The 26008-nt window shown below is 36.0% G+C and overlaps 1 long non-coding RNA gene across 2 annotated transcripts; it reads right to left on the bottom strand.

The window, feature by feature from the left end:
- Positions 1-10653: 10653 nt before the first annotated feature.
- LOC149684702 (uncharacterized) lies at positions 10654-15893 on the bottom strand. 2 transcript variants are annotated; one of them, XR_016383972.1, is made up of 3 exons: positions 15849-15893; positions 13882-14262; positions 10654-10723 (listed from the first exon to the last, which is right to left on the bottom strand). It is a non-coding gene; the product is annotated as an uncharacterized LOC149684702 (long non-coding RNA). The 2 variants fall into 2 exon arrangements; XR_016383971.1 differs by lacking the exon at positions 10654-10723 and adding an exon at positions 10745-11237.
- Positions 15894-26008: the final 10115 nt, after the last annotated feature.

The following is a 26008-nucleotide window of genomic DNA, read 5'->3' as shown; positions in this document are numbered from 1 at the left end:
CACCATTTATTTGCTTTAAAATTCGACAAAATTTCATTGAGTTATGAAGATTGAAGAAATTAATTAACGCGAGTTGATAAAAAAATATTTTATTTAAATTATTAGTATTTGTTTACAGCAATTAACGATACATTCATATTAGTATAAATTGTTTATTTCTGTTAATAGGAGTTAAAGGGATAAGAAAATGTTTTTATGAAATATATTTGTAGCTTCAAACGGGTCAACCATTTTTTAGATAACTGGAAAACTAAATGGTTTTGAATCAAAAAGAATGGAATAAGGAAGGAAAAGTTAGTTTATTTTTTCAAAAGATAACAAAATGGTTGGGAAATCATTTCCTACGTTCAAGGGGTAATGAAATGACTGGTAAATCTTTTCTTCAGTTAAAGGGATAATATTTATTAAAATGGATTAATTAGAACGAACATTAATTTATTAAAATGGATCAAAAAGAATGGAATAATGATGGGAAAGTTAATTGAACTTTTTAAAAAATAACAACATGGATGGGAAAATGAGTCTTCAATTCAAGGGATAAAGAAATAACTGGGAAACGTTTTCTTAAGTTCAAGGGATAAAGAAATCACTGGGAAACATTTTCTTAAGTTCAAGGGATAAAATTTATTAAAATGGATTAATTAGAACGGTCCTTTAATTTATTAAATAGATGAATATTGATGAAAAAAATTATTTGGTTCATGAGATAACCATTTTTAAGTCAAGGAATAACGTAATTGCGGGTCAAAAGTGTCTTAAGTTTAAGGTATTACAAAATGGCTGGGAAACCATTTCTCCCGTTACAAAGCATAAACAAATGATTGGGGTAACCATTTGTTATTTTATAGGAAATGAAAATTTTCTAAAATTGATTAATAAGAATGGAATATTAGTCCATTAAAATGAATTAAAAAGAATGCAATAATTTTGGATGAAATTAATTTATTTGGTTAAATGCTTAAATATTATTTATAAATGTTTTGACAAGAAATTGAATGAAAATTAATATGGTGATGATGCTACAAAAAATATAAGAAAAAATATATTAATTATCTTCAATGAAAATTTTTAATTGAAACTCAAGAAAAGAATTGAGAATGCAAAAATATTTAAAACTTAGGCTTTCAAGATATTAATGAAAAAAAAAAAACCCCAATAGTAACTTCTTTTCCTGTGCCCCAATATAATAAAAGTGTTAACTTTTTTAAATGTGGTTTAATACTTACAAAATATTTACAGTGAGGTTTCCATATTGTTGGTTGAGGTGGTGGTGGTTGTGGTTGTGCTTGGGGTGGTGGTGGTAGTGGTGGTTGTGGTGGTTGCATTACCTATCATGTAACCGTATATAAGACAATTATATATATGCTTGAGCCTTTAACACCTTTTGCTGGTTTGTGTGCGATATACTTTTTTATAATTCATTTTGGTCTTACATGCAGAGTTTCTCAGTCCTACAATTTCAGTTTAATATCCCATTTTCTTTAGATACTTTTATACCATAGAATATCTTTCTACCCCATTGCCAATATTAGAACAAAATTACGCTATGAAAGCCATGGCGATAAAGGGCTCTAACTAAGATTGCTTGCATTAGGGCTACCTAGGGATAGCAGAGAACTTCACAGTCTTTTTTAAATTCAGTAGGGAGCTTTCAGATGGAATAGTAGTACACCCACCCAAGTCTTCTGGGAGCCATATTGGGTGGTCTCGGCTTCATTCCTGCTTTAAACCCTCCAATATGGCAGCGTAAATTATGTCACGAGACTCAGCTCCAACTGAAAGCTCTCTATAACATTTTATTAAATATAAAACTAGTTTCCCTAAATGAGATTTTTAACGAAGTGCATAGAAGTTTTTAGGTAGCCCTGGGAAAAGCAATCGAAAATATTTAGTACCTCCGTTTTGCGGACATTCCCGCATTATGTGGCCGGCCTTCTTGCACTTGTAGCAAGTCCGGACCCATTGCCACCGTCCGCGACCGCCGCCGCCGTAGAAGTAGGCGTTAACAACTTTTATGTTTTTGCCTTCCATTACTAAGCCCAAACCGACAAACAAGAAATTTTATTGAATAGTTTACAATCAATTACTTTTTATCTAGTTTAAAGTTTGACAATAAATTTAAACATTATAACTTCAAATTTTATGACTTAGCTTCAAAACCCGTTAATTAATAATTTTAACTATTAAAAATTGTGTTTAAAACATACTTACGAGGTTGATAAACGGCTTGCTTTAACAAGTAATAGTACTTTCCCGCCAAATGTATTCCCCGGGCTAGGGGAAGTACCATAGAGCAATTAGACTGGAGTGATAGCATGATTTTACAGAAACGTTTCCAGGTATAATTGCTCCATGCTACTGTTCCAGACTCCAGACTCCAGAGGGCAATAAGTTAAAAAAGCTTATTCTCTTGGCTTCTTTTTTGGCGGGAATTGTTACAATTTCCACGTCGATCCGTTCTCTTACAATTCCGAAGACTTGTAAAAGAATATTAATTGCCACGAATCTTAATTTTTAAGGTTTTATATGATTTATAAACTTAAGTATTTTTGGTTTTTTATGTTCCTATTGTACAATAACTTTTGTTCTCATTTCAGATTGTGAAATTGTCTTATTTACTCTTAGTCTTAATAGGTTTCACTTTCCCTTGTAATTATATTATCTTCATTAATTTATATTGTATTTTTTTTTCTTTTTACAATTTGCAATTCTGTCAGAAGTTTTTTTTTGACACTGGGTTCTTTCTGTGCGCCTAAAAGGTACCCTGTGTACCTTTTATTCAGCCAATTCTTTGTGTTTGGCAAGTGGGTTCTCTGTGCTCTCATTAATTGGGTTCTTTGTGATCTCATTAATTGGGTTCTCTGTGCTCCCATTAATTGGGTTTCTTTGTGTTCCCATTAATTGGATCTCTTTGTGTATCCAAATTGCAAGTTCCAGTGTGGGATTAAGGTTTCCTTGTGACCCATTGCAAACCTTGTCAAATACGGTACTGCTTGAACTGATTACAACTCTGCAGAGGTTGAAAAAGATTTGCTTTCTTTGCGATTCGTAAATTTTCGTAATGTTTTGTCGGGAGAAAATAAAGAGAAAAAATAAATGCTAAGCAAAGCAAAAAGAAAGAGCCCAAAATAAAATGGAACTGTTAGTTAACAGTAAAGCTTTGCAAAAAAAGAAAGCTAAGCGAGTTAAGAATAAGAAATTATATCTGAAAAACCAAGACAATTTTCAGAGAAGAAATGCAAATAACTATGTTCAGCGTAAACTTGCGCTTGGTACAGCAAAAGGTTGTAAAAGGGCTATGGCACCAGGTGGCACCACTAATGTTGCTTTTTGCTCAAAATAATTAAAATCCAAACATAAACCAACTAAAGTAGATAAATTTGGTTTTGCGAAAAAGCTCTTCAATGCGGGGATTTTCAAAACGAAAAACAAAAAAATTATAGCCGAAAGCTATAAAAGGTTTTTAGTCAATTGTCTAACTGAAAGACTGGTGGCGTCAGAGTCTTTTAACGGTGAGACTAAAAAACAACGCACGAAGTCTATCTCTCACAAGCTAAAATGCCAAGTGCTAGCTGGTAGAATATTGCATTTGAAAAGGCAATTATATTCGGCTTACCACGCCCAACTAACGAGCATTGTTAGTGAATTTAAGGATTTTGTTCAGAAAATCAAACAAATTGGGTCCATTGACCCTGGCAATTTGGCAGAAGTTGTGGGTGGGAAAAGGCTTCACAGTAGCATGAAAGAGGCCTATTTTCATGAAACTACCTATTATGTGATGGGAAATAATGGTAAAATATTGAAAAATGGCGATGAGTCACATTACGGCAAAAATTTTAAATTGGATTCTGATGGTAGTATAAGAAAAGTTCTAAGAGACCGTGCTACCAGTTCGACTAAAGAATTGTTTGTTGACGAAATGGGAAATATCGTTGACATGAAAAACAATAACGCAACTAGTAATGTTGAACTAGTTTTACAAGTTAATGAGTCGGGTGTTGTTACGAATCTCTTCAACATTGTTGAAACTGAAGAGAAGAATCCAAAAGCAAATTTTGTGATCAATGAAGGTGGGTTTATTGAAACCTTAAACAAAACTGTATATTGGGAATGCAGTGATATTTGTAATGTTCGAACTCGAGCCATTGCAAAAGTTCTAGCTTTCGTAAACACAGTTGCCAATGCGAATGAAAAATCTTTGACTAAAATTTTTGACTCTGATTTGGACCTTTGCAAATTAAGAAAACAATTTTGCAAAAAATCAAACGTGTCTATACCACCAGATGGGGACGAAATAGTGGTGAGAATAGTTCCGTTCCTAGGACACACTGCTTACTGCGCTGATAGCGAAGAGTGCCAAAGTCATTTGCGTGCTTTAGCTGAACTGGCTCCTCACTATTCGGGAATTAGAAATATTCTGAATAATATTTATCACGTCAAAGCGTTACTCAACGCGTTAACTAAAATCTCAACTGAAATTGAAAGTGGTGATTACGAGTCTGTGACGAATGTCATGGCGGAATTAAGGAAAACCCTTGCTACACGTGGGAAAAATTTAAATAAGGAACAAAACGATGATCCCGAAGGAAGCGTTAACGCTCCTCAGCCGAGTCTCGATGAAAGTCAAATCTTGAGTCTTTACGAGAATCAATTCGCTCGGGCAATGCTAAACACCAACGAGTTTCACGACACGCCCTGCGACTGCTGTTTAAGATTACTGAAAAAATCTGATTTAAGAGCAGTAGAAAAACTGGTAAACAGAGCTGTTTTTGAGAACGAGGCCTATCTGATTTTAAGAGCTAGCTGGATAATGAATAATTCCGACACGAGAGAAGCAGACATGCTACTATGTCGTTACTGCGCTACGGATTTGGGAAAGGGTAAAGTTCCCATCAGATGTTTTCTGAACAACTTGGCGGTTGACAATCCTCCACTAGATGCCACCAGTTTAAACATGTTTGAGAAAGTTTTAATTCAGCTTGTGAAGGCCTTCCACACTGTGGTGCGGTTAGGCACCAAAACCAATTCCAACATGCAGTTTGGCACGGTTAAAGCTTTGAAGGGAAGAGTAATTTATCTTCCAACACCCGTGGAGAAAAATTTGAAGATGATTCCCAAGACATTGCCCAAAAATCACGAACTGCATATCTTGGTCAATGGCGTTCCCACAGCGGACAAAAAAGTTTGGCAACAGGTTGTTTGCCTCGAAAAAGTGTTGAAAGCATTCAGTGTGCTGAAAAAGATAAACTCTTTTTACAAAGACATTGATATTTCGACAATGAACGAGGATTATATTTGTGGCACGCAAGAAATTGATGGAAATGAAAATTCATTGACTCCCGAAGAATTACTGAGCGTAACAGATCCACTTGCGTTAATTAATGATGGATCTGATGCGTTGACACGCGCTTCCGCTGCGCTTCCAACAGAAGGACCAGCGGATAGTAGTCACGACGTCCAAGGTGACCAAAACGCTTCGAACATGCAGGAGCACGATGAAAATCAGTCTAGCCTTGCACCAGGCGACGCCTACAAAATTCTAACACAGCCCGAGGCTTTGTTGCGAAAACTTTCTGAAGGCGAAGCCAATGATCTGTACGATCATTACTCTATTCATCCGGTGAACGTCCAACCACCGAAGGATTTATTGGGTGCTTACCAAATGAAGCGCGTCGAGGCGGAGCCGGTTAGCACTTGGGACAAAAATCTGGAATACATGAGCTTCGTTCATTTGTTCCCTCGGGGTCGATTTGGCAAGCACGATGATAGACCATTTGGGAAAATAACGGAAACCGAGTATCGTTTATCCCGTCTTTTGAACAAAAGTCCAATTTTTAGACGAGATTACGCCTATTTGTTCCATTCTTATCAAGAATGCGAAATGAAAGCGATTTCTAGCAGTTTGAACTACGTTCTTCGTGTTAAAAAACCCATGCCAATTGGGGTTGAAAATTTGCTCAATCGAGTTGAATCTGGCGATAAAGAACTTGAGAGTAATTTAGCTACTTTCTTGGGTCATATTCGAGGAACGAAGGACTACTGGTATAAAGTTCTTAGATACGTTTTAGCGATGATTCGGGAATTTGGTCCTCCCACCTGGCTTCTAACTTTTAATCCGGCCGAGTACGATGATATGGAACTGCACGATCACTTGAGAAAAGTGAATTCAGACGTTCCAGGAGTAGAGTCGATGACGGTCGCTGAATTGTTGAATTTAGACCCACTTAGCGTCAATTTGCACTTTCACAACAAAGTGCGGTCGCTGTTAAACAACTTTGTCTTGTGTAAGCAAAATCCAGTTCTTGGCATGATAGAACATCATTTTTGGAGGGTTGAATATCAATCTCGGGGTTTACCTCACTACCATATGCTTTTGTGGGCCAAGACGCTCCAAAGATTGGAACTTCTTCGACCGAGACTATTTTGGATTACGTGCAAAAACACGTCACGTGTTCGATGCCAAGAGCATCGGTAAGTCCGGAACTACACCGGCTGTTAAAAAAATTCCAAACTCACAAATGCACCTCCAGTTGTTATAAGAAGGTGAAAAATTCTAAAAAAGGATTGAAAGTGTGTCGTTACGGTTTCCCTCGAAACGTAACAAACATTGCCACTATGAATTCTGTTAAATCAGTTACTCGTCACCGTAAAATGAAAAAGGTGAAGAAACGACTGTACGACTTGCCGAGAAAACAGCACGAAGTTTTAATCAATGATTACAATCCCACGCTACTTTTGGCTTCCAAAGCCAACATGGATTTGCAATTTGTCGCTGACAAATCGGAAATAGTGGCAAACTATGTCACGGCTTACGTGACAAAGGGAGACCGGGCTGACATGGACCAAACTTTTGCCGAGTTAGGGCACGAAAGTTTGTCCAAAAGATTATTTGCCTATAGATTGAAATCACTGACTTCTAAGTCAGTAGGCATATACGAAGCTACACTGTAAAAAAGTGAGGTTCATCTTTGAATGCTTAGGCGTGCATAGCCCCGACACTGTGGTGGTACGATTTAACGTTCAAATTTGAATAATTTCGTTGCGTTAAAATTTGAACAGAGCACTATATTTCAAAATTAAACGCTCACGCATTCATATTTGAACGGCGCGTAAGAGGTTAGTATATCGTGTAAATTTAAGCAGAAAACCGCTCAAATTTAATTGGAAAATTGAACGTTTAATAGTGAATTTTTATGCATTAATTTTTGAGCAACATCGGAGAGTTTGATCAAGCGTTCATATTCAATTGCTTACGTTCACCATTTAATAATACATGGTGGACAAGCGTTTGATGAAGTATTGAAATTTGATAGTTATAGCGTTGAATTTTGAATAGAGAAATTTGATTTCAAAATTTGAAACACATAAACCATAAACGTTGTGTTAAATAGTAATTCAGCTATATGAAGAAAGTCTGAACTTAAGGAAAGTGTTCATTATCAAGTTCTTTCCGATTATAACCTTGTAGCAATAAATTACATTATCAAACTATTTGAAGGCCTTTGTAAATATAAGGGGATGGTGAAATACGCAATAATCCGTAACATTTCCTTTGATATTATAGTATAATTATGATTATACAGACAAATATATATTAAATTCACAGTAAATAAGCAAGTTATAGTAAATTGTTGAGAAGTTATTGTATTTTTAATGAAAGCTTTGTTTGTAGTACAAATTTACAGCAGCGGAATCAACTAAATTTAGGGCAGAATTAATTTTATTTTGCACACCTTTTGCGATTGGACAATTTCGTTCATATTTGAATACCCATTAAACGCTTTGTTCTTAGAGTGTTGTTTTAAATCCAAAAACAAATCCATTTGAACGCCCATATCGCTGTCGTTTGAACGCCCATATCGCACTCGTTTGAATGCCCATATCGCGTTCTTTTCAATGCGCATATCGCATTCGTTTGAACGCCCATAATGCACTCGTTTGAAAGTCAAAAAGTTCTTTTTTGAACGCCTAAAACGCTCTTGTTTTATTACTAATACTAATACAATTCTATTAGAACGCCAAAACTACCATATCTGAACACTTCATTAGCGCAAGGCGGTTATTAAAAATTGAATGGGATAAGGATTCATTTTTGAATGGTAATATATAAGCTGTTCAAAATTAATGCTAGAGTTAAGTTTTCATTCAAAAATGAATGCTCATGGTTGGGTTTGAACGCCTAAAACACTCCTTGTTCAAAATTGAATGCCTCTGGTTAAATGTGAACGCTTCAATACAGGCTTGTTCAAAATTTAACGGTCCCTATCATTTTTGAATGCCAAAAGCACGCTTATTTTTTACAGTGTATGGATCTTATGTTGGGCCAAGACCTTTACAATAAATCCGACAGCACTAAATTTATAAACACAAACTTGAAAGAAAACCGATCGAGAGTTTTGAAAGGTTACAAGGAACTCGCACGTTTGAGGGAAACTGACCCCGAAAGCAAGGACACTTGCCAAAAAGGGTTCGTCGACGACAAGTATCCGAATCGTCCCGACAGCTTGGAGAATCTTAGTTTGCGGGAATTTGGTCAGTTTTACGATTATGCGAAGCACTCTGATGGTGTCGAGAAAAATGCGAGTGTAATCGTGTTGAAAAACAATCTGGGTTTCATGAGAAAGAGAATTAAGCCCTACATAGTAGAGCACTACATTCACGACCCGATAGAGGAGAAAGAAAAGTATTGTCACGCTCTACTGATCCTCTTCAAACCGTGGCGCGACGAAAATGAGCTATTGGGCGAGTTTGAAACCTTCGCGGATGCTTTCGAAAACTCGCTTTCGGTGTTGAAGGACATGAGAGAATATCACGAGAAACTGTCGGTTTCCAAAGAACTTGAAAAGAAACGGAAGGCTTCTAAAAAGGCGAAAGAGCCAGAAACCATAATTTCGGAGGCAGAAAGTGAGGACGATGAAAATGCGCTGCAAGGTAAAGAAATTGTTATCGAAACCGAAAACGCGATGGCTGATGTGGAAGCTGCCATGGAAATGAATTTCGAGACTGATGTTGACAATGTGGCGTCACTAAACTCGGATCAAAAGAGAATTTATGATCAGATCATGAATCACTTCTCCCAAGAGGTAGAAATATCTAGAAACAAGTGCCTTTTTGTGTCGGGACCTGGTGGAACTGGCAAATCGTTTCTTATCGAAACTCTCGCCAGCGCCGTAAGGCGACGCTTCCAAAATCCTGCTAGCGTGGCCATTGCCGCGCCAACGGGTTTGGCAGCGTTGAATGTTAATGGCGTAACGTTACACAGATTACTTATGTTGCCGGTAGATCATGGGCGTATCGCCGAATACCATTCCCTGAGTTCTGAGAATATAAGCATTATGAAAGAAACTTTGGGTAATTTAAAACTGTTAATTATTGATGAAATTTCTATGGTCTCATCGGTTTTACTGACTCACGTTCACTTGAGGCTGAACGAATTTTGGGAAATGAACCAACCATTTGGTGGAGTTGTATTTATTCTTGTTTTGGGAGACTTTTTCCAATTGCCACCGGTTCAAGGAAATCCCGCGTTTATCAAAATCACTTCCGAAGAAGCCAGACTTAGATTCAATTGCATCGGAGGAAGTGATCTTTGGAAGTTTTTTAAATACGATGAACTAACGCAAAATGTTAGACAAGCCAACGACCAAAGTTACGGCGACATTCTAAGCAGAGTTAGAATTGGAAATATTTCCGAAGCTGATGTTGCAACCTTAGGAACTAGATTGGTTGCTGGAGGAAATAACATCGAAGTGGCTATGGAGCTTTTCATTAAGCTGTCCAATGAAGGGTTTCACCCAATTTGTTTGATGCCTAAATTAGCCATGTGCGTAAAATTCAACTTTGATATGCTGCGAAAAAACGGCCAGAAAGTTGAAGTCATTCCTTGTCAGGATAGACTGGCAGAAAAATGAATAAAAACATTCTCAGGAGACTGCAAGGGCTACAAAACGAACCGTCCAAAACAGGCGGTTTGGAGAGCGAGTTAGTTCTTTGCGTTGGTTGCCGAATAATGGTCAGAAGGAATATCAGTTTTGGAAAAGGCGTTGTAAATGGTACGATGGGTCTCGTAACTGGGTTCAAGAAGGACGAACTAGGAAACGTTACTGGAATTTTTCTAAGAGTAGATCGCGAACCGAATAACGACGACGCTAACACTGACTGTTTAGTTGAGAAAATTTGCGTCAAATTTTTCCTCATGGTAAACATTTACGTTAAACGCTCCCAGTTTCCCGTCATCGTGGCGTACGCTATTACGATACACAAAAGCCAAGGCATGAGTTTAAAATGCGCCATTATGGATTTGGGTCCGAATTTATTCGGAACGGGCATGGCGTATGTGGCTTTATCGAGAGTGACGTCCTTGGCCGGACTCCATCTATTACAGTTTGATCCGACTAAAATTAAGGCGGATGGACGGAAAACCAGTTTTACGTTGCCTCCATAACACGATAAACGACATCGAGAGTTCTCAAGGAAGCTTGAGTCGTAAAGGGTTGGAACTGAGAATGGCTGTCGGAAATCATTTTACGCAAAACGATCAACAAGACGCCAGTGAATTTTTGATAGTCCTTTTGACGACACTAAGCCAAGAAATGGAAGCCGATTACTCTAAGGCTCTGAAAGATCTTTTTGGTCAAAGTCGCGAAACGTTACCAAATGCCCCAAATGTCAAGTTGAACAAAATTCGGAGAATATTGTTGAAAGCAACATTTTCAATCTTCCACTAGAAAACCGAGACAAAATTGATTGGAAATCTCTAGAAAAAAGGATGAGATTAACAGAGGTGCCATGCGTATTTTGTAACAACCCAAAAATACAAGAGCGTGATGTATTGATATCCAGCGGGAAGTACGTATTTTTGTGTCTTCTCCGTGGCGATTACAAAGATGGTCGACCAATTAAGATTTCGACCAAAATATCAAGTTTTGAAAATCAAAATGTCACTATGAGTAAGATGCTTTTTAAAACTAAAGGGGTGATTATTCATAAAGGTGAATCTTTGGCCGAGGGACATTATGTGAACTTTGTGAGAAAAGACAACGGCTGGTACGAGGTCAGTGATACAATGATCAGAAAAAGGGAGAGATTCGTCAGTAACTTGACTGACGTCACTGTTCTGCTCTTGGAAAGAGTCCAGACACATTAAAGGGAATCTAACGTGCTTGAAGAATCCATATCAAATTTACCCCGAGTAAAGTCCAAAATTTCAATATTCGTACCAGAAAGGAGCATCATATCTGTCAAAGATATACTAATACTTTCATATTCCCTTTAAAGTAATTTATGACTGGGTAAGATTGTTAATCCTAGAGCAAGTTTAAGGTTAACGATGGTTCTGGAGTAATATTGATGTTGCCTACTATAATCACCATGAAAGGGAGAGGAGGGAGGATTGTAGGGCCATGTTATTGTTACGAAAAAAAGGCGATGATTCTTGCATTAATTTTAGAATTTTCTAGTGAAGGGTTTTTAGTACTCTGTATTAGTCTTGCCCCAATGGTGTTTTGTGTAAAAAACACGCTAAAAACGTAACCCCTGTTGGTAATGCTATGTGATTAAATATAATTCTTTAATAAGCTGGTGAAACTATTGAGACAAACTCATCCTATTAGTTAACATTGAACAGATTTTTTGAACTGAGATTTAGACACTCTTATCCAAATTTTAAATAAATACTTATTAAAATTAATATATTCAAAGAGTTTTCTAAATATCTGTTTCGCATCTTCCATTTTTTTCTCTTTTAAGCGCGCTATTTTTTTTAAATTAAGACGCCCATAACCTTTTTACATTAACCATTCAAAAACATTAAATTAAATTAATCTAATCTAATATTATCCTGTTACAATATCAAAGATTAGCAAAGATTTTATGTTTAAATATTATCTATTAATATAACCTTTTCTTTCTATAACTTATCAATAATGTTTACCCGTCCCAATCCGATGCCACTTACAAAAATTGATTTTTAAACTATTTATTAGTTAGGCTTAAAAAAAGCCATATGAACTTATTAATTTGTCCTATAACTAATATCCTATTATTGTTGTATAATTTGTTTTTATAAAGTGTGAAAATTATTTCCCAAATTGTGGTTACCAATATATATAGACATTACCCTTGTTATTAAAACAACTAAACCATTTTTCCAATTAATATTCCAGGAAGTTCTGCATAGTCTCTTTGTGTTTCCCACCAGCTGGGGTAGTCTGCGTGGCAGGTTGCACTGCGTAAATCCAACAGGGGTACAATTTGCAAAGCCTTCTGGAATATTTTTTTCCCCAAAAATTAATAACCTTTTCCTTGTAGCTTAGGTAACGCACGCGCAAAACAATAATTGCCATGTTCTAGCAGCACTGTTTCCAAACTTAAAGTTAAGAGTTGCGTGACAAAATTTTAAAAATAGACCCTCAAAATCTTATATTTAAATGAACATATAATTGCCAGTAAATTGTAGTTTTCTTTCAACCCCCGCCCCTTTACATAACTAATATAACGAAGATCAAAATTATTCCGAAATAAATACTACAAGCAGTGTATATTTTCAAGTTTGAAACATACAATTTAAAGACTAATTTCGTACAACTACATGCGTATCGTATCAACACGTGCCAACTGCTAAGCTTCAACAGAAAGATAATTCATCATAGCTATTACCAGTGTAGTAAAAGATTAAACCTACAGAGTTCAAAAATATGATGATCATCATCATTATAAAAAAAACCCACAACAAGACTTCGATAGACAAATCAAGAAATATATTCAACTTCTCCACCGAAATAACAGACACTTTATACTGGCGTGTTCAAAGAGTGAGAGCGTCTTTGGATTAAGAACAGCAAAGATATTCAAAGAAATAATCTTTCTATTGGCTTGAGTCAGTGTCTATAGAACATCAAGCTGTATCAAGGCCAAATAATACATGTCAACTCTTTAGTTTCCATATATAATTACGTTACGGTTTGGCAAACCGTGCCTACAAGTTCATCAACACAATAGAAGTTCATAACAGCTATAGATTCGCAAAAAAACCATTTTCGGGCAAAAAGTTGCCTCAACGTTGTTAAAATTTAGAACAGCAATGGTTTGTTACTAAAATTATGTGCTTGACTATGTTGGGAGTTGGGCGCACTCCTGTAAGCCAAGCTTCTGGGTAACAAAGTTTTGAGGGAATAAGGGACTTGTCAGCATGCCTACCCTACAGGAACTGACTACCCCGCGTCCGCGGATGGTGAAATACCCCAAATCCCCCCTCCTTCACCACTCGATTAAACCTCAAGTACTTCACTCGTTACTCTAAAATACCAACTGATTAATCTTGGATTTCAATTTTCATCAAAACGCCTTAAAGCTAATATACCATGATGGTATATTACATTGTTTAACGGACGTTTGCCAAACAAAGCAAGGTCGAGGGAACCAGTAAAAAATGCTGCCAATTAATGACGTTAAGCAGTAATGCCTTCTGAGTTCAATAGTAATAAATATAGAAAAAAAATAAAATCAACTGGATTGGAGATGTCGCTACCAAACACAAGGCACCTCATTAACTCTCTGAACTGAACTGCAGATTCTACATCAACAAAACAAAATCAAGCGCGATGGAACCAGTAAAAAAACTACAATTAATGACATTAACTCCCAACGCCATCTGAGTTCAATAGTAATAAATATAGAAAAAACCTAAAATCAACTGGATTGGAGATGTCACTTACGAAATACAAGGCACCTCATTAACTCTCTGACCTAAACTGCAGATTCTACACCAACAAATCACTACCAATTTTAAAAAGCATCTTTAAGTATATTAGGACTAATTTAACAAACTCCCCTTCCTTTTTTTATACCTTAAAAAGATATAATATTGAAACACATGCTTACTATTTTTCTGGCAATTATATAGTCTCAATTTGACAATCCTAGGATTAAATGTGTGTAAATATTTTTTCATCATTGAATTGTTCACTTGAGAGATTAACAAAATTATTATAGGCATTCATACGATAATGTTGAAGTCTCTCACTTTTTAAATCCAACCTTCACGTATGACTGTCCTTGAACATTTTTTTTAATCCCTCTCACGCATTCATTGTGAAACTTACATTTTAGATTCATTTAAAATTAATTATAGTTACTCTTAGCTTTTCCCTGTTAAGGTCTATTTTTTTGCAGCAGGACGCAATCGCTAATTATCCTCAAAAGCCTTTCTGGTGTCAAAAACAATTTTCTTTGGAAAAACCCTTTAAAATATGCAACTTTTACCTTTAAACGTAAAAAACAATATTTTTATTGACTGGAATAAATTTATAATGAATACCATAATTAAATACCAACTAGGGAAATTAAGCCCAAATTACATGCTGTAAATAAACGTGGCAAGTATCAAACCAAATGTTTATTTAAATAAATATTTTGCGCCTTCCAATATCATAATCATGCGTGTTTAAAAACTTGAAAATAGTCAAACAAAAACATTCTTAATGCAGTTTAGTACTTGAAAGTAATTTTTGAACAGGCATTACTTAAAAACATTCCTATTTGTATTTTAACTATTATATGAAATAATATTATTAACCCTAAATTTTGTCATCAATAAATTACCGTAACTGTCATTTAACTTTATTTATTAAAAATAAAATAGTTTACAGGGCATAAAATAACATTAATTTCATGATTACAAGTAAATAATAATTTAATCCTGTTATTTCCTATATTTAATGATAAATCAAAGCATACTTCCATTGGCTGACCTCCTAGCATTCTGGCAAATCATTTAAACACCAACTTCAATTTCCCAAAGGCTGAATCCAATTAGAATTGTACTTAAGGGCGGAGCTAATAACATTAAAACTAAATGTGTGCCTGTTATTGTATTTCTTATTATTATCGAATTGACATCTTTCCCAAAATATTGCAAAATTGGATTTGTTTTCACCCCGAAATATTGCTAAAGAATTGCTAGTTTACTAATTTAATGCCATTTTCGACAAAAAAATACTATCTTAGTTCTTTAAACTAGGTTAAAGTTAGAGCGCCACAAAAGATGGGATATTCTATATGTTTCATTTCCTATCAAGGTTAAAAGAAATTATCCATTTTGAATAAGATCTTGTTAAAACAATGACATTGGAAATGGGGCTCAAAAATTTGTAATAGAGCATCTGGTCTAGGTCCACCTGATATAGAGAGCTTTCAGTTGGAGGAGGAGCCGAGTCTCGTGACGTAATTTACGCCGCCATATTGGTGGGTTTAAAGCAGGGATGAAGCTGAGACCACCCAATATGGCTACCAGAACCGCGGTAAGACTTGGGAGGGTGTGACGTACTACTATCCCATCTGAAAGCTCTCTATAGTGTGATACTACAATCTTTGTCAGCTTTGGTCTTACAATTTAGACTAAAAATATTGATGTGACATTCCCATAGCTCCGATCTCTCAACAATTTTCTATTGAATGATGAACTACTTCCTATACGGAGCTAACAACTGGCTAGGGGGAAGAGATAGTCTGATGTCACGCAGCCCCTATCTGGTCGGCATTTTTGCGCGTAGAATACTGTTTCCAACCGTTAGGGGGGATGAAACTCCAGTAAGAGATAGAAGGGTGTGACGTTTCAGGGTCAGAACTGTTAGCTCCTTATTCTACGGCATGCAGAAATAAGCGTTGAAATAATCAATATAAAATCACCAACGTGTCTACACAAAATTAATAAAAATTAAGACCGAAGTCCCAGATATTAATCAAAACGTCTTGGATTTAACCAAGACCTAAAAAGTATCGATAAGAAGAGAGTTAAGCAAGTGACTGAAGGCCCAGATATTAAAAGTTTTTTTTAAATTAAGACTTACATGCTTAAGATGCTGTTCGGACAGTGGGACAAAGGACGATCTTCCTCGTAGAGCTTAACATGCCGGGTGGGTAAAAAAGGAGAGGGCGTCGGACAGCCCCTTTAAGAAACTTATGTTCCATCACCCTATTCCATTGAATAAACTTAATTTACTGGTAGCAAATTTATTCCCTCTCAATAATTTGAAAAATTTACTTATCTCGGGTTTTCGAGCACAATTCCATTCCCCGTTTACATTTTATAACCACATTTATCATTTTTAGGGGATTTCGTGATGAAAAATACCATAACACGCGTATCTCTATGATAACACGTAACAATGACAAAACGATTTAGTCGTAGTCTGCTTTAGCCTCTGCTATGCCCGATACGAGCAAGGAGGATGCGTTGTTACAGGGTGGGAAATAAGGATTTTTTTAAAACTGGACATTGGGCCAGCGACCCCCTTGGCCTGGAATAAATAAACTGGTCCATGACCCTTGACCAGGGCGCGTCGTCTGCTAAACTAAAGAAGTGGGTAATTAAAATAGTTGAGATAATGTCTGGACTCTGGTTACCCTTGAATTTTCTTAGTGGTCCCGTGGACCACTGACCCCCCTCCGATTTAATTTTTAAACTGGTCCAGGCATTTTTTAAACTGGTCATTTGCCCTGTGCCACCGCCTTATTTACCACGCTGGTTGTATACATCGTCCTGGCTAGAAGTACGCCTTGTGCCACTCTCATGCGGCGTCAATGCGTCATGCCTTCTTTCGCTGGCCTCGTCACCAAGGCAATAGCCCACTCAATTACGCGTTAAGCTGATCCAAAATTCCGTGTGAACGTACTTTTTAAGGTATTCGTCACCAAATAGTAATTGTTTTTGAGAACATTCCTCGGCTTGAAATAGGACAACTACGAAATAATTCGACCAAATTTTATTTTATAAATATTTTTTACTATTTCAATTTCTATAAAAGTATTCTACCAAATGCATACAGAGTGCCACCAGAAGTCTCTGCGGCTACTAGAAATACTGCATTTATATAGGAAGATAAGATAAGCAGCGACAAGTATATAAATGCAGGGCTATCCCTGATAAATCCCATATTCCTTTAAAAACCGTTAATACTTTCATTATCCTTGTTCCTGAATATATACAGACTAAGTAGCAGAGTCGAGTCACAGCCTCCTAGATCACGCGACTCGGTGAACGCAGGCTATATTGCAAAATAGCCAAGTCAGAATTTTCGGCCTACGACCAAGCTGAGTCCAGCTGACACTCTCACACCCTTAAAAAAACTCGAAGAGTATGCACCCCCCTACTGCTTGCGAACCATAGAAATGATAGAGACGCCATGGGCCTGGCATAGAACCGTGTGACCCTTGTCTGTCGTAGCGCTGCTATAGACCCTTTCTACTTAAAAAAGAGACATGTCAATCCTTCCTCAGTTTCGGGATATACAGGGGGTTGACCCCTCGACGTCTCTACACTTTTTATGATCTTTCCATCGACCGAGATGGAAGGCAAACTATTTTCCCCGTGTCTTTCCCTCTTACATATATTCAGTTTAACCAAGACTAAAAATCATAACTTCCCTATTGAATTTGCCGCCATTGTTGAAATTTGCACAAAAACAATTGGTTTCACTATAAATCGTTCAGGCCATGAACGCGGATATGTTAGCAACCTATTAACGACACAATGTCATACACGTACCATGGATAAAGAATGCGCGTGAGGAAAATAGTTTTCACGCTATAGGATAGGCAACTACCTATCTCGAACGACAGCTTATTCTGTATATACTCTTTACAACATCGGTTGTCAGCACGAGTAAACCTAGGTCTCTATGTAACGTAGCTTTGTACGTGCTGTCAAGAGACAAAAAACTTCAGGATCTTCAGGATTTAAAAACGTTTAAAATATCCTGAAGTTTTTTGTCTCTTGTCAGCACGCGCAAGGCTAGATTACATAGAGACCTAGCTTTACGCCTGCTGACAACCCATGTTGTAACAGAGTATATACAGAATAGGCTGTCGTTCGAGATAGGGAGTTGCCTATCCTGTAGAGTGAAAACCAATTTCCTCACGCGCATTCTTTATCCATGCACGTACTCTCCTAAAAATGATAAATGTGGTTATAAAATGTAAACAGGGAATGGAATTGTGCTCGAAAACCCGAGATAAGTAAATTTTTCAAATTATTGAGAGGGAATAAATTGACTACCAGTAAATTAAGTTTATTCAATGGAATAGGGTGATGGAACATAAGTTTCTTAAAGGGGCTGTCCGACGACCTCTCCTTTTTTACCCACCCGCCATGTTAAGCTCTACGAGGAAGATCGTCCTTTGTCCCACTGTCCGAACAGCATCTTAAGCATGTAAGTCTTAATTTAAAAAAAACTTTTAATATCTGGGCCTTCAGTCACTTGCTTAACTCTCTTCTTATCGATATTTTTTAGGTCTTGGTTAAATCCAAGACGTTTTGATTAATAGAGCTAGGCTCAGTGAATCTTTTGTAACAATTCTAGCATACACGCCCAGTCTTAAACTTTCAAACACAACTACCCATATCGGCCATTTTATTTGTTTACATTATTTGCACTCTACTTCAGGGAGAGTAACTTGGGGCATGGGTTGGGAATAACAGAAAAGTTTGACCAGTCCTGAAAAAAAGGGTCTGAGATGCAAACTCCTAAACCTCACTCCTCCTTCTCAATCGTAGGAAATTAAGCTTATCTCGGGATTCGTAGAGTGGAGTAACGGGAAGAAATTGATCTGTCGTCTGCTACAAAGGCCAAATATATGTACTGTAGCAGACGACAGGCGAATTTCTTCCCCTTTCTTCCTCCCTAGATAAGCCGTACTTCTGGCGATAGCCGATAGGGAATAAGGTGGATTGGTCAGACTTAAAAACCGGATGTTGCCCTTCTCGTTTAACGTCAGATCATTGATAAAGAATGCGCTTGATTAATTTTTTTCACACTACGGGATAGGCAACTCCATATCTCGAACGATAGCTTATTCTGTATATACTCTGTTACAGAATCGGTTGTCAGCACACGCAAAGCTAGGTCTCTCTCTAACCAACCTTTGTGCGTGCTGACAAGAGACGAAAAATTTCAGGATTTAAAATATCCGCGAGTTTTTTAGCTCGAGTGTACGGACCTCTAGGCTTTAGTTTCAAATACGTGCAAAATTGCCTACAGCCTACTACACGTATTTCAATTTAAATCCTAAAATTCGCGGATATTTTTAATCCTGAAAATTCTAAATTTTTTCGTCTCTTGTCAGCACACGCAAAGCTAGGTTACATAGAGACCTAGCTTTGCGCGTGCTGACAACCGATGTTGTAACAGAGTATATACAGAATAACCTGCCGTAGGAGATAAGGAGTTTCATATCCTCTAAGCGTGAGAACCAATATCCTCAAGCGTATCCTTTATCCATGGTTTACGAAGGGACTGTAAAGAGGTCGGCGGACCATTGAATTTTTTTTAAAAAAAAACTCACCCGACCCATCCTCCCCTCTCTTGTGATTGGTTGAGTGCCGCTTTGCTTCGGCGTTTCCCCAGTTCTGACCCGCGAGAGTCCGAGACCCCCGCTGCGTTTGCTAGAAGGAAAGACTTTCGTTTTGCTCACCCCCGGGGATTGTGACGTCAATAACGACGTTTTCAAAAAAAAAATCCAACGGTCCGCCAATTTTTTTAGAGACCCTTTAATGGCTAGCATAAACTTTATTAACAAGGAAATTTCGAATTTTATGTAAATCTTCCCAACATACGCCCACGCCATATAATCCTTAAAACTATGTTTTAACTCACAGCCTTGGATTTGAGAAAAATATCTTAAAATAATCTTTTTTAAATTGCGAATTACTTATTAATTTACGTTATTTTTATATAGAAGAAAAATTGCGAACGTTCTTATTTAATTGAAATAAATACAAAATAGGTTTATTAGAAAATAAACTTACCTTAATTGAAGGTGAATTCATTTTGGTAGTTTTGCCCAGGTCCTTTTTCTTTGTGGTAGTTCAGGTAGAAAATGGCGATAAAGTAACTCAAAGCGCGAACCGAACGTCCCTAACACCGATGGCGACCGAAGAAGAAATAAAACAAGCTGGTCCAGCAACCAGGACATTTTTGCACACCCAATCAATTTATAGGACATTGGTCCAGTGAGGCAGTGACCCCTATAAGTGTCTCAAAGTTATCTTATTTCCGTCCCTGCTTAAAATAAAACCGACGAAATAAATCACAGCTAGAAAAGGTTGAATTGGGGCGGAAATAAGTCAAATACTTTGAGCCTCCTGGAAATTCGTGAGAGCGGAAATAAGCGGAACACTTGAAATGTATCCAGGGACACTATTCTCTAAACATTTCAATGATTAAATACCCAAATCCAAATGTAAACATTAGGGTTGGTTCCATAAGGAGAGAGAGCTTAAAACCTTATTCTCTAACCCAAATCCAAATCGACATTTGAATCTCCCGCCAAACATTTCACCATCTCAAATTATTCTCTTATTTCTTTAACCCAAATCGACATTTGTATCTCCCGCGAAACACTTACCCAAATGTACGTCACTTCCTCTTTCATTGCATAATTTTATTTCAGCATAAATTACACTAAGGCAGTAAATTAATTACCTACGATAAATTAATTTATTACTTTAAAATTAGAATTTTATTCATTATAAAACTAAGCTTTTCCTGAAGGTTTTGAACCGTTTAATTGAAATTATTTAAACTATTAGTGATGATCAATTGGCCAATATCGTAAATTAACCGATGTCAATACCAATTTATTTAAAATCAATGAAACGAAAATATCAATATCAAACAACTATCCATTGGAAAAGATATCAAGCTATTCTTTAATTTAAATTTCTCAGGTTAAGTTTCAAAAGAAGATGAATTTTATTATTTTCTGACAGCAAAATTGGCAGCTTCTTTGCATAATTCCCGAAGTTTTTCTATTCCAAAATAGAAATGTTAACGTTTTGTGATATTAAAGGAGAAATATAAATATAATTTTCGTTTCTTTTGAACTAGTTTCTATAAAGGAACTTTAAACAAATGGCCATTTGTATGAGTACACTTACCGATAATGGATTTTACTAATCTAGACAATTACTACGTCTTTTAATTAATATTTTATAAATACTACCTGAATATTTTTTTAAATATGAAAGATTATATTTTTATTTTAGATTAATGAGTTAAAAAAATTGGTATCCGTGTTTCAGTTAAGCTTTGATATTGACATCGGTTAATTTACGATATCGGCTAACGATCCTAGTCTGTTTATAACATTAAATCGGAACTTCACTTGACGCAATCTTCTAAGGAGCTATGACTATAATTTTGTTTAATTATAAGATTTTTAGCTTAATGTTTAAGCAATACGTTTAATCTTGAAAAGGGAGTGAAAGTACTAAAATAATTTTTTTATAAAACTAATTAACTATGAACATTTTTAACCATTTTTGGATATAATCGATTGTAACACACTTGTCATTAAATTTTCAGGGCTTATACTTAACTTGAAAAATCGATATTTAAATCTAAGTAGGAGATTCAGTTAAGATTTGATATTCGGCTCTAAACTAAGCCTTAATAACAATGTTTAGTAAATAAATCATTATTAATGATTTATTTACTAAAGTTACATTAATCACAACGTTTAGAGCCCGGCATTATCTATCCATTATCCAAGTTATTTTATCTTCATCCATACTTGAAAATTATCCATATAACTCACATGCTAAATCGTATTATAATCCACAACTTTGTTTATAAATAATCGGTTATCCACCAATTTGTGGATAATGGATAGATAATGCCGAGCTCTAAACATTAATCACAATGTTTAGTAAATAATACAATTAATCGCAGTGTCTACAAAAATTATACTTAGCTTGAAAAATTGATATTTAAATCTAAGTAGGAAATTCAGTTAAGATTTGATAATTTTCGTTTTATTTGAACTAGTTTCTATATAGGAACTTAACTCAATTGGCCATTTGTATACACTTACCGACAATTGATTTCACTAATCGGGCCAATTACTGCGTCTTTTAATTAATATTTCATAAATACTACCTGAATAAATTCAGTTAAGCAAAGGCTTATAGCATTGCCGTCGTCCCGCGTACATAATATAAGACTCCCGGTCTACCGTAAAATCTGGCGTGTTTAGACCAGAGATCTCTCCTTCGTTTATTCTCAGTATCATCTTAAGCTAAAAAAACGAGGTTCCCTACGTACATATTTTACGATACCCCTGATAACGCGCGCGGTCTCTAGAGCCGCGCCAATACGAGGTTACTAACCCGCACCCCGCGAGAGCGCTCGGCATTCGAGGGATCAGGCAACTAGCGTAATACGCTTCCCGTCGTACACGCTCAGATAGACTTTATTACGGAGCGGCTTTCCCCTCGACAACTAGAAACGCACGACGCCATTCGAGGGATCAGGCACTGGCGTATTCCCCCGGTATTACCTTTTTGGTGGTTTTATTGCCGTAAATTCGGGAGATATGCCTTTAATCCGTTCTAATATTGAAATAAAACTATAAAAAGTAATCCCGAGTGTATTTCCGCGTTAAACGGCGTAATACGCTTCCCATCTTACACCCTCAGAAAGACTTTATTACAGAGTGGCTTCTCCCTCGTCAATTGTCCCGTATAGAGACTAACATTTTTGCTCCGCCACTAGATGGCGTGTGCAAAAATAAAAAACAGTCCTCGTGGGTCCTCACAGACCACGCGACAAAGGGGCGTTCCGGCCCCCAGGTGGGTAAATGGAGCATACAGAGGCCCCGTTTTTTACTAAATAAATTCCTTAAATATTATTTAAAAAGTGCACAGGGCATAAACTTTTAATAGCTGTGTTTTTTTTTCATATTTTTTAAAGCAAAGAAATATTTTACACATTTTTAAAGTGGATGGAACATAGAGTATTAACATTCCTCGCTGTGCATAATTAATACAATTGAAGTGGGTTGCTTTGTTACATGAAAAAAATGTGCCTTAAAATTAAAATTTAAATAATTTGAGCATATGAGTAATACGTCTTTTAACATTTCACCTGTAAGCAAGTGAGTGTTTTTGTATAAAACGCAGGAATTAACCAAATATATAATTCTGATTAGTCCATTCTCCTTCTTGAACATATATATATATATTTTTAAAAACGCTTCACTTCAATCATGGACTAATTATTACTACCACGCTGCTTAGTCCATGGCCTGCAGTCGGCAAAGGAGCTTTTTCTGTCACTCACCCGACGCCGACTGCAGGACTATTTGGCCGACTATTACCCGACTCTTAAGGTAGACGTCATAGTCGGTACCGAGGGTCGTTCTGACCAACAGCCGACCTCGACTGCATACCGACTAGTCTGACTAGGATCCGACCATAAAATGGACACCCAATGGTACTGGGGATTACACTTAGAACAGTTCGATTTTTTGAGGTCTTCCAAAATTATTATTATTCTTAATAAATCTAATTTTATGTTTAATTTGTCACTTTTACATCTAATATGGGAAAATTCATTAACGATTTTCATGTGGTTTTTTTCTCTCTTTAGGGAATTACAAAATTTAATAAGGCATTGTATAGTACACTTCAAGTTACCCATTAAGTATTCAAATATTGATTTCTTAGCTCCGTTATGGACTTTAAGAACCTCTCAGTTTTGGTATTTTCCGACGTAATGGAAATTAGGAATCTATAGGTGTTTATCTATATATATATTATACATTAGAGGCGTTATGCTCTCTTATCTTAGAGGCTTACATAAACTTAAATATTGCCTAAACCGTACAATTTTATTCATACTATTATTATCATTTGAAATTAAAAGTTCTTAAATTTTTATTAATACAGTACCACTGGCAACACATTTGCCTTTCCATAGTCGTTTTATATAAAAGCTACTTTAGATAGCAAGAATTCATGTGCTTATCTTCTCAAAATAAAGAAAACGGTGCCTTTGTGTTTAATTTTTATGATCATTGTTGAAATACCGCTCTTATGGGAACTTCACTCATACCGGAAGTAGTAGTGTGTGATTTCTAGTTCTTGCGAGGACCGATAAGGGGGCGCTATTATCAGTCCGTGTGTTACACAAAATCGGCAATGTGTAATTTACCGCCTTTGTGGGGACCACCTTAAAAACGAATTTTAAGCAATTAAAATCAAAAATAATTAATTTGAGCATATGTTTTTTTTGGGTTTAATGGGGACCGGGGTGTGCGTTCCCATAAGTGACTACGGTCCCCACAGGATTGGTGTGTTTTCTCGTCGCGGTCCTCATAAGTATAGTAATGCAAACACACACACACAGACATGTCCAACGTAAAACCTCTCCGTGACGTCATCGTCACTCGGAGAGGTAATAAGTTATTTCAACGGAAAACGGTAATGGAACGTGGTTTTTTTAAGCATGCCTTTAAGTTTCAATTAAAAAGAAAAATTAATATCTGATCCTTCAGTCAAGTGATTACCTCAGCCTTATCGATACTTTTCAGGTCTTGATTCTATTAAGACATTTTTGATTAATAGCAATGTTTTTCTTTAAACGTTTTCTTAATAAGCACTTTATAATATTTAAGATTAGATTTAAACGTCGTAAATTAAAAATTCAGGCTTAAAAATACGAAAACTTAAACAAGGAGCTTTGCCTACTGTTTTTCCTGGATATCTGTCCACAGTCAAACTGTTTCATCAACACGTGAGCAGTTGAATAACCCAGTTAATGAAGTCGTTTTTCAGAACGTTTAGCACTAACGATAGAGGTATCAGTATTTGCAGATGATACTGATAAAAAATTAATCCATTAAAATGTAAAGTCTATCGTCAAAATTAAAAATAACAGAATCTTCAAGGAAAGTCGACAAATATGGAATTTCACCAAAATAAATGTTTAAATTTGTCAGTCACTCTCCACTACTAAGATCTAGTAGGCCGCTCGAGCGTAGGGCTTTGACCCTTCATCATCATAATTAGTAATTATTATTTAAATTATTTAATTCAAGTTGGTATTTAGTTATTATAATAAAGTATGAATGAACCTAAGGAACCGGAGTCGTTTAATTTTAGTATTAGCCAAGGCTTTTATGGCCACGTGGGGCGAGTTTAGAAATCTAGCAACCACGGTTATAATGCAAAAATTCACGTACACTATAATTGTATCCACTATTAAATATTTTAATCTTTTCTTTCGAATTAGGTCAAAAATCGCTTCCTCTTTTCAGGCAATCAGTAGAATATTTCAGATGTTCAGGATCCCTCAACACGTACTCCCTTCAAAACTATTAGTTTCACGATAGAATGTTTTCGCATGATGGAATTGATCTTGAAAAAGCTTAGATATGCAGTTTCTTCAATTAATTTAGAGGGAATAGATCGATTAACAGTAAAATCAGTTGATTGAATGAAATAGTTATTGAGGATTAAATGAATAGAAACAATTTAAAAAAATACAATATCTGAATTTCAGTCAATTGATAAACGTCACTCATATCGTTTGTTTTTCGGACTTGGTTTAAAGCAAGACGTTTTTATATAATTCTTGAAAGAGTTGATTACTTTTGAATGAAATAAAATATTCGGTGATAGAGGATTAATTTTTGTAGGGTTCATTAAATGAAACAAAACCAAATGAAAATTTAAATGTTGCTACTTACATCATATCCTAAACGAAACCATGTTTACAAGATGTCAGGATTTTAGCCAATTTATTACAAAGTTAAACTAAAAATCTAAACCTCCAAATAAACCTCATTTCCTTCCCTTGATTAACCGCATACTCCCCAACGTTCCTTGAAGCCTTTCAAGAAAAAATAATAATAATGTTTTTTCGATCAACTATATATGAATAGTGTATGTTCAGGTTTATTTTTAACACTTCTCGTGAACAGAAATTTGTAGTATTTTTTTGATCAACTATATATGAATAGTGTATGTTCAGGTTTATTTTTAACACTTCTCATGCACAGAAATTTCCAACAATTTATGCAGAAAATATGATATATTCATAAAGTGTTTAAAGTTCTAGTGTCCCATATTATATGGCTTTTTTTGTGATATCTATGTGTAATATGTGTGCTTTAATGAGGAAATGATGGGAAAAAATTTAATGTCATGGGTTATTTTGTACATTTGAGT

The sequence above is a fragment of the Phalangium opilio genome, unplaced genomic scaffold, assembly GCF_054372755.1.
Source record: "Phalangium opilio isolate 3A_F unplaced genomic scaffold, DU_Popi_V2 ptg000032l_1, whole genome shotgun sequence".
Taxonomy (NCBI): domain Eukaryota; kingdom Metazoa; phylum Arthropoda; class Arachnida; order Opiliones; family Phalangiidae; genus Phalangium; species Phalangium opilio.
Note: the sequence above shows the minus strand (reverse complement) of the source record. Positions and strands in the feature narration are given on the sequence as shown.